The sequence below is a fragment of the Vipera berus genome (genome assembly GCF_964194415.1).
Source record: "Vipera berus genome assembly, chromosome: W".
NCBI classification, from domain to species: domain Eukaryota; kingdom Metazoa; phylum Chordata; class Lepidosauria; order Squamata; family Viperidae; genus Vipera; species Vipera berus.
In genome coordinates, this window is record NC_138210.1 from 32490867 (window position 1) to 32500269 (window position 9403).

Sequence of the window (9403 nt, forward strand, 5' to 3'; positions counted from 1 at the left end):
GTCCCCGCTGATGATGCGTCCTTGGTCGTCCTTACCATCCGTTCAGCTTGCCCGTTAGTCGATGGATGAAAGGGCACGGAGGTGGCATGCCTAATCCAATTCGCCTTCAAGAACGCCTGGAAATCAGTAGCGGTAAACTGAGGCCCGTTATCTGATACAATGACGTCGGGGAGGCCGTGTGTGGCAAAGAGAGCTCTGAGCACCTGGATTGTCCTAGCCGAGGTCATGTTGGGAACAGGGACTACCTCCAGCCACTTGGAGTGGCCGTCCACTACCACTAAGAACAGTTGGCCCTGAAATGGCCCTGCATAGTCAATGTGGATGCGGGACCAGGGTGTGTGTGTGGCCTCCCACCTGTGTACTAGTGCGTGTGGCATTTCTGGCCTGGATCTCTGGAACATGTAACAGGCCTTGACCCATTCCTCAATGTCCTTGTCTAGCCCTGGCCACCAGAGGTAGCTTCTGGCCAGCGCCTTCATCCTAACCACCCCCGGGTGTCCTTCATGTAATGATTCCAATACCCTGCCCCGGACTGCGGTGGGGATAATGACCCTGCTTCCCCAGAGGAGGCAACCCCTGTGCGTAGAGAGCTCGTGACGCCTGGTGAAATAGGCCTGGAACTCAGGCCCTGGGGACTTGTCCTGCCACCCTGTGCAAACCCATGCATGTACCCTGCTCATGATGTTGTCAGTGGCTGCGTTGCTGGCAATGTCCTTGGCATGAACTGGGCATTCTGGTAATTCCTGCAGAGCTAGGATCTGTGTTGCTGGTGCCGGGTCTGGTTCAGTGGTGTCAAGGGGTAGCCTACTTAAGCCGTCTGCGTGGCCCATCTCCTTCCCTGGCTTGTGCACCAGCTTGCAATTGTAAGCTGCAAGGAAGATGGACCACCGGAGCATTCTGGGGGACAGTATTTGGGGGGTCTGCTTGTCCGTGGTGAATAGGCCTAGCAGGGGCTTGTGATCTGTGTAGACAGTGAACTCCCTGCCATACAGATAATCGTGGAACTTCTTGATTCCGGCCACGATTGCCAGGGCTTCCCTGTCAATTTGGGCGTAGTTCCTCTCTGCTCCAGACAGCGTCCTTGAATAGTAGGCTATGGGGATTTGAGCCCCATTAGGCTCGAGGTGACTGAGTACTGCGCCCACACCATAAGGGGATGCATCACATGCAATGCATATGGGCTTTGTCTCTATGAAGTGTGTTACTGTGGACTTGTCAGACAGCAGTGCTTTTAGTGCTCTAAAGCTTTGCTCATGGACGGAAGTCCAGGCCCATGCTGCCTTTTTATCCAGTAACCTGTGAAGTGGCTCTGCAATGGCTGCCTTGTGTGGGAGGAATGTATGATAGAAATTTAGAAGGCCCAGGAATGCCTGTAGCTCTGCCTTGTTCTTGGGTGTGGGTGCCTGTTTGATTGCCCTCACCTTGGACTCTGTGGGGTGGATTCCCTTGGCATCTACCCTGAATCCCAAGAATTCTATGCTGCATTTTTCCCTCTTTAGTTTGAGGCCAGCAGTGCGCAGCCTGGATAGTACCTCCCTCAGCCTACCTGCCAGCTCTTCTGCTGATGCTCCTGCAATCAGGATGTCATCAAAATAAGGGCAGACTCCTGGGATGCCCCTGAGTTTTTTCTCCATAATTTCCTGGAAAATGCCAGGAGCTACGCTGATCCTGTTCACCCAGAATGCTCCCCTGTGTGTTACTATAGCCTGAATGTCAGCTGTTGCCCTAGTAACCGTGAGTTGCTGGTACGCCTGCGCAAGATTGAGCCTTGCAAAAATGGCACCGCCTTGGAGGGAAGCGAGAACGTGGCTGACCGTGGGGACCGGGTAAGCGTGCGGGTTTAGGATGCGGTTCACCGAGCACTTGTAGTCGGCGCAGATCCTTATCTCCCCATTGGACTTGAGCGGGGTGACGATTGGGGTTTCCCACTCCCCCCCATCTACGGGCTCTAAGATTCCCTGGGCCACCAGCTTATCCAGCTCGCACTCGATTTTGTGTTTGAGCGCGAAGGGGACTCGCCACGGCCGGACCCTAACGGGGGGAACGTTCGGGCTTAGCTTGAACGAGATGGGGGGCCCTGTGTACCTGCTCAGCGTCCCATCGAAGATGTCTGTGAACTCCTTGCAGACGGCCTCGACGGAGTCTCCCTGGATCTGGTGGATCCCGGAGACTGTGATTCCCAGGGCCTCAAACCAGTCTAGACCGACTAGGCTGGCTCTCCGGCCCTCTACCACTACAACCTCCAGGTGCTCTTCGCGACCCTTAAACCCCACCGAAACGGTGGCCTCCCCCCTTACCTTGACCGGCGAATTCTGGAAATCGGTCAGGGTTAATTTGGTAGGCCGTAATTTAATCCGCTGCTTGCTCCGGCTGTTAATGTAGTTAAGGGTCTCGTCCGAAATAATGGAGACCGCGGATCCAGAGTCAAGCTCCATGCTGCAAGGAACGCCTTGCAAGCAGATTGTTAATCTAATTTTGGGTTTGAGCAGCTGGCTGCTACCCGTGTAGTGGATGGCCAGCCGGCTCTCAACATAGCCAATTCGCGTTTTGGTCGGTGCCCCAGTACCTTCGAATGGCGATTCCTCCAGTTGCAGCAGCTATGTGGCCTGTTTTCTTGCAGGCCCGACACGTGGCCGACCGGAACTTGCAGAGGCTGCGCACGTGGGTTCCACCACACCCTGCGCACCTCTGCGGGTTGGTAGCATTGCTAGAGGCTATTGTCTGGGCGTCCGCCTCGATGGTCGGGGGTCGGCTTCCGCTGGAGGAGGTCGATGCTTTGTCCGCCCTCGTCTGAGGCGACCTGCTGGTGGACGCTGGCTGCCAGGCCGCTGGGGTTGGCTTCCTGGACGGCCTGGACGGCCCCGCAGGCTGCCTCGTGGGCCAGGATGGCGTCCTGGGCTTCCTGGAGCGAAACCTCCTCCCTCTCGAACAGGCGCTTCTGCAGCCTCATGTCCCGTAGGCCGCAAACCAGCCTGTCTCGTAGCTGCTCCTCCAAATTTGAGAACTTGCAGGCGACGGCGGCTTCTCGTAAGGCGGCAATGAAATCGGCCCCGGACTCATCGGGCCGCTGGTTCCTCCTCTCGAACTGGGCTCGGGCAGCCAGCTTGGATCTGCGGGGCCAGAAATTGGCGTTTAGCTTAGCTACGAGGTCCCGGTATGAGACGGTATCGATGGCTTCTGGAGCGAACAGGTTTGCGGTGACCTCGAGGAGTGCTGGTCTGCCCAGGCAGAGCAGGGCTGCCGCTTTCGAGCCGTCTTCCGAGATTTGGTTAAATCTCATGTACAGCTCGACGTGCGACAGGTACCGGGCCCATTTCTCTGGGTGGCGGGTGTCGAACTCGCGGGGTTGCCCAGCTCGTGCCATTGTCCCGTCGGTCGTTGCGGCATGTGGTTCCGTTGCTAGCGTGGTGGCCTGAGCCGGTGTCTCGTGGTGGCCGGTGGCGGTGGCTGGCGGTCGCGTTGGGAGGAAGTGAAGATTCCTCCTTCCTTCAGCGTGCGGTGCACTCCCCAAGTGACTTCAGCTCCTTGTCGTCAGCAAATCCCACCTTCATCGCCACTGTAATGTAGTGGGTCCGACGCAAGGAAGAGACGCCAGCCGGAGTACATGTTCAGCTCTTTATTGGGGGGGTAGCGTACTGCTGGAACAAGGGCTACCTGGCCTCCTTAAATACCCAGCCAGGTAGGCGACCAGCCAATGGGGTTGGCCCTAGGTTTCCCGCCGAAACTAGGTATCCCGCCAAAACCGTCCAGGCCAACGCCCCCTGGTGGCTGTTGCTATGCAGATGACTTGGATACATAACAGTGCCCACTAGCCCGGTTCTGCCCAGAAGGTCTACTAGAGAGAGATGACCACCGGAACGTTATGAAGCAGGGTTGATCTGTCAGGTAGATGTGGAGCATTCTACTTTTGAAGAGATAGAAATGTATCCTGAGAAGGAAAGGGAGAAATGGAATGTAGCTATAGGTAAAGAGCATAAGTCTTTACAAGATCTAGGTGTTTACCAAGAAGTAAAGATTCCTCAAAATGAAAGTCTACTAGGATGTAAATGGGTTTTCAAAATAAAGGAAAGCTCTGAGGGAGCAGCTATTTACAAAGCACGATTAGTAGCACAGGGGTTTGCACAGAGGAATTGTGACTATGATGAAGTTTTTTTCACCAACACTAAGAGCTTCTACTCTTAGAGCAGCGTTGGTGTGGGCAGCTAGTAAGGATTATACTGTAACTCATATTGATATCGAAACAGCTTATTTACATGCTGATTTAAGTCATGATATCTATGTAAGAATTCCACCTGGAGTAACTGTAAAGCAACAAGGTTATTGTTGGAAACTAAGAAAGAGTTTGTATGGGTTGAAACAGGCTGGATATGAGTGGAATAAGTGTTTGGTAAAAGAATTAAATACACTGGGATTTAAAGCAAGTATTGCAGATCCTTGTTTGTTTTTTAGAAAGCAAAATAATAATTTACAGATGATATTGCTATTATAGCAAAAGATAACAAGGAAACTGAAAGAATTGTTTCGGATTTGAGAGGCAAATTTAGAATTAGAAACCTAGGGGCTATTAGCCATTATCTAGGACTGGATATTGCCAGGACAAATAAGGGATTTAAACTAACTCAAGCAAAGAAAATCAATCGTTTGTTGAAACGTTACAATATGGAAAATTGTAAACCTGCCAAGACTCCTATGTCTCAGGGTTTCGAGAGTTCAGCAGATAATAGCAAACTGTTTGATAAAAACATATACCAATCGTTAATTGGGAGTTTGATGTACCTGTGTAACTGGTCAAGACCTGATATAGCTTTTACTGTAAATCACCTGGCAAGATATTGCGAAAATCCAACAGTAAAATGCTGGCAAGGTGCTAAAAGAGTTTTACGGTATTTAAAGCACACCATACATTATTATTTGTATTTAGAGCCAACAAGGGAAATGGAAGTGAAAGCGTTTGCAGATGTCAGCTTTGCATCTGATACTGTTACCAGAAAATCCACTTTAGGTCTGGTTATATTATTGGGAAACGCTTTGATAGGATGGAAATCAAACAGACAGAAACATGTTAGCTTGTCTACAACTGAATCTGAATTCTCCTGTCTATCGTTATTGTGCACTGAGCTACTGGTTTGGAAACAGTTAATGTCTGATATGGGGTTGGAATGTAAGAAACCAATAACTGTGTTTGAAGACAATCAAGCAGCTATTAAGTTGGCAACAAGCGCTGCAGTAAAGACTAGATCTAAACACACAGATATACGTTATCTCAATGTCAGACAATGCATTAAAGATAATTTAATAAAATTGGAATATTGTGCTACAGAAGATAATATTGCTGACCAGTTTACTAAGGCACAGGGTGCTGTGAAACATAAAACTGTATGTAATGAATATAATTTAAGATTGTAAAAGTGTAAAAGTGTATGTCACCCAAAAGGGGAGATTGTTAGGAATTAAAGTCCTAACCTGGTTTGGGTGAAATACATATAATATGGTTGTGTACCTTTAAGAAGAGAAATGGCCGAAGGGTGTGACTAATTCTATTCAGCATAAATGAATTTCAGATGTTAGACTTCCTCTCTCTCTAGTGTTTTTTTCCTCTGACTGACTTGTTACTGTGTGTATTGATATTTGACTTTTAACTGGTAAGGATTTTTGACTTGGACTTTGTTTACTCCTGAACTGTTATTCAACGGTGATTCTTCGTTACTGACCTTGGATTGAAAACTGGACTATATGTAATTGTGTTTTTTTGTTTTGTGTTATATTGTCTGAGTAAAAATATTGTTATGATACAACTCAAGTTAGTTTGCCTTTTACTGTTTGCTTCTTAAAGGTCCCAGTACACTTTCCTTTGTGCATTGCAAGCCTTGTATAAGGCATTTTGCACATTCTAATTTTGTTTCTTATTAACACTTCTATTTTAAAAGAAAAAACCCAGATCTTCAATAAAAATAGAGAATAAAAATTGAAGAAAAATAGGAAATAGAGAATAGTCTTTTAATCCACCAATTTTAGGAAATATTCCCAATTAGATATTATTTTTTCAACGTTTTAAACTCCCCTGGGTAGTTGGTCGCCGCTGTGTCTGGAGGGAGGGCTGAACCCCCCCTTCCCTCTCCAGAGGGGGGAAAGTACTTTAGCAGCTTAAATAGGTACAAAAAAGCAATTAGGATTTAAGAGAGGTAAATCTCACCCAGTCCTTTACACGCTGCTTTGAAATTGCCAGATGGCAAGTGTGACTTCGGCTGTCTACAGCCTAGTGATGAGCCATATTTCTATGGCCGGTCTTTCGTTCGCCGGTTTGGAGGCATTCCCCGGCTCTAGCAGGAGAGCTACCACTCTCCTGCAATCCAGTGAGGGCTCCTCCTTGCTGGTCACCTCTACGGGGCGACTTTCAACCCTTTTCAGGGGTCCCCAGCGATGCGAAACTGGACGGGGGAGACGAAGTTCATCTCCTAGGCATCCATGGCGGCCGTGGCAAACCGGAAGTCCAGATCTTTGAATCTATCTATTTTTTTTATCCCATTTATATCCCGCCCTTCTCCAAAGACTCAGGGCGGCTTACAATCTAAAGCACAAATCAATGTGCTTAGCAATAGCCTTCATTCTATGTATATGCCTGCTTATTAGGGCTTTCCCCCCCCCCAAGCAGCATTATTACAAAGTCAGCTTATTGCCCCCAACAATCTGGGTTCTCATTTTACCTACCTCGGAAGGATGGAAGGCTGAGTCAACCTTGAGCCTGGTGGGACTCGAACCTGCACTAATTGCAGGCAGCTGGTGTTACTTAAGGAGGCATTAGCCCACTGCTCCACCAAGGCTCTATTATGACTTAGCTAACTACAGCCTGATCTTTTACTTTTCTACTCAAAACTTCCACTGACCATAATGCCAACAAATTCACCCTCTCCCGTTTTAGATAGAGGCCTTTTAAATAAAATGTGCATTTTCGTGTTAAACTCAGTTAACAATCCATGTAATTTAATTTGCTCATTAGACATTCAAACCAAAACGATATATATTTTTAAAGTGCCAGGCAAACTGCTGGAAGAGGAAACAAAAAATCCTCACTATTCTAAAACTATACATGGTACCTTTTTATGGCAGTGATCTTACTTTTTGATAGGAGCTGTGGTGGCACAGTGGTTAGAATGCAGTATTGCAAGATAATTCAGCTCACTGCCAGGAGTTCAATCCTCACGGGGTCTAGGTTGACTCAGCCTTCCATCCTTCCGAGGTCAAAGAATAGAATAGAATAGAATAGAATAGAATAGAATAGAATAGAATAGAATAGAATAGAATAGAATAGAATAGAATAGAATAGAATAGAATAGAATAGAATAGAATAGAATAGAATAGAATAGAATAGAATAGAATAGAATAGAATAGAATAGTTGGAAGGGACCTTGGAGGTCTTCTAGTCCAACCTCCTGCTCAGGCAGGAAACCCTATACCATTTCAGACAAATGGCTGTCCAGTCTCCTCTTAAAAACTTCTGCTGCTATCTTGTCACCCCTAGTCCTTCTTTTCATTAAACTAGACATACCCAATTCCAGCAACCGTTCTTTACATATTTTAGCCTCCAGTCCCCTAATCATCTTTGTTGCTCTTCTCTGTTCTCTTTCTCAACATCTTTTTTACATCGTGGTGACCAAAACTGGATGCATTATTCCAAGTGTGGCCTTACCAAGGCATTATAATAATAATAATAAAGTTGAAAGGGACCTTGGAAGTCATATAGTCTGTTAGAGTTTTATAGCTTTCCAGCGCAAAAATAAGCCCCAAAATTAGGCACACATTCAAAATAAGCAGGAGGCATAGTTTAGAAAAACTTTATCTATAAAATATATGTAAACATGATACATACAGTTTCATTCAGTTCTTGGCAACGTGGTGGAGAACAACAACTAACTCCGGAGATCAGGACACCGGGAGAGACTAAACCACGCCCAGACCTATGCTGGCTCACATGCTTCTCACAGCCAATCCTTTGTCTCAGTTAAATAACTGTTCCCATTGGCTGGTTCATTGCTATGGCTATTCCAGTTCATAAATTCTTACACACTGACACTCCTCCCTTTATGACTGGAATAGACATAAAACCAAATAACTTAATAGTCTTCCCATGGTGTAGTACACCCAATGGCTTGGTCATTACATCTGCCAGATTATCATCTGAAGAACAATGAAGCAAGTGAATTAGTTTACTTTTGATGGCTTCTCTGACATTACAATGCTTAATGTCCACATGCTTGCTTCTACTTTTCACTCTGTCACCTGTTGCCATTTTAATGCAAGCAGCATTATCTTAAATACTGTTACAGCTTCTTCAACTTCTATACTTAAATCCTTTAACAGCTGTACATACCAGGTTACCTCTGAACAAAGTTCAGACAGAGCAATAAATTTCGCCTCCGCAGTAGAAATAGCTACAGTTGTTTGTTTTCTGGACTTCCATCCAATTAAAGTCCCTCCAATACCACAAACCCAGAATTGGACTGTCTGGTTTGCACATCATTGGCATAATCACTGTCAACATAACATTTTAACTTTAACTCTTCAGAAACTTGTATTTGAAGACCCAAATTCACAGTTCCCTTCAAATACCTGAGAATTCTCTTCACACCCATCCAATGCAACTGTGTTGGTGCGGCAATAAAGCGACTTAAGATGCTTACTGCACAAGCTATGTCTGGTCTGGACCACCGTGACAGATATAACAGGCTCCCTAATGCTGACTGATATATCTCCTGATCACAGGCTTCACTTTTGTCCTCACCCAAAGTGTTGTGAAAAATCTATGCTCATAGGTGTTGGAGCAGAATTACAATCACTCATATTGTATCTCTCCAAGAACGTAGCCACCTTTCTCAGTTTTTTGTATCTCTACACCAAGATAGTTTTGTATTTCACCTAGATCAGGGGTGCCAAACTGCCAGCCTGTGGGCCGGATGTATCATCAGGAAACCGCGCCCATCCCATTGCCAGCAATGGAGAAAAAGCTCCAATACGTTGTGCGACATCAGGTGACGTCACGAGTTTGACATGTCTGACCTAGACTTTTCAATTCAAACTTAATTGATTAGCAAATTCCTTCACCTGTGCTAGATCCTTTGCAATAAAGCAAAGATCATCCACAAATGCTAATAATTGGCAATCCCCACTGTGGAACCTTGCAGTATATATGCAACCATCAGCCTTACAACTCTTGAACCCAAGACCCTTCAATCCCACATCTAAACAGATGTTCCAGTTTCTGGCTGATTGCTTCAGTCCATAAATGGCCTTATTCACTTTATACACAGTGCCAGGCTTTTTACTTTCATACCCTGGTGCTTGAACCATGTAAATTTCTTCCTCCAACTCTGCATTGAGGAATGCTGTGGTTATATTAAAGTGCCAA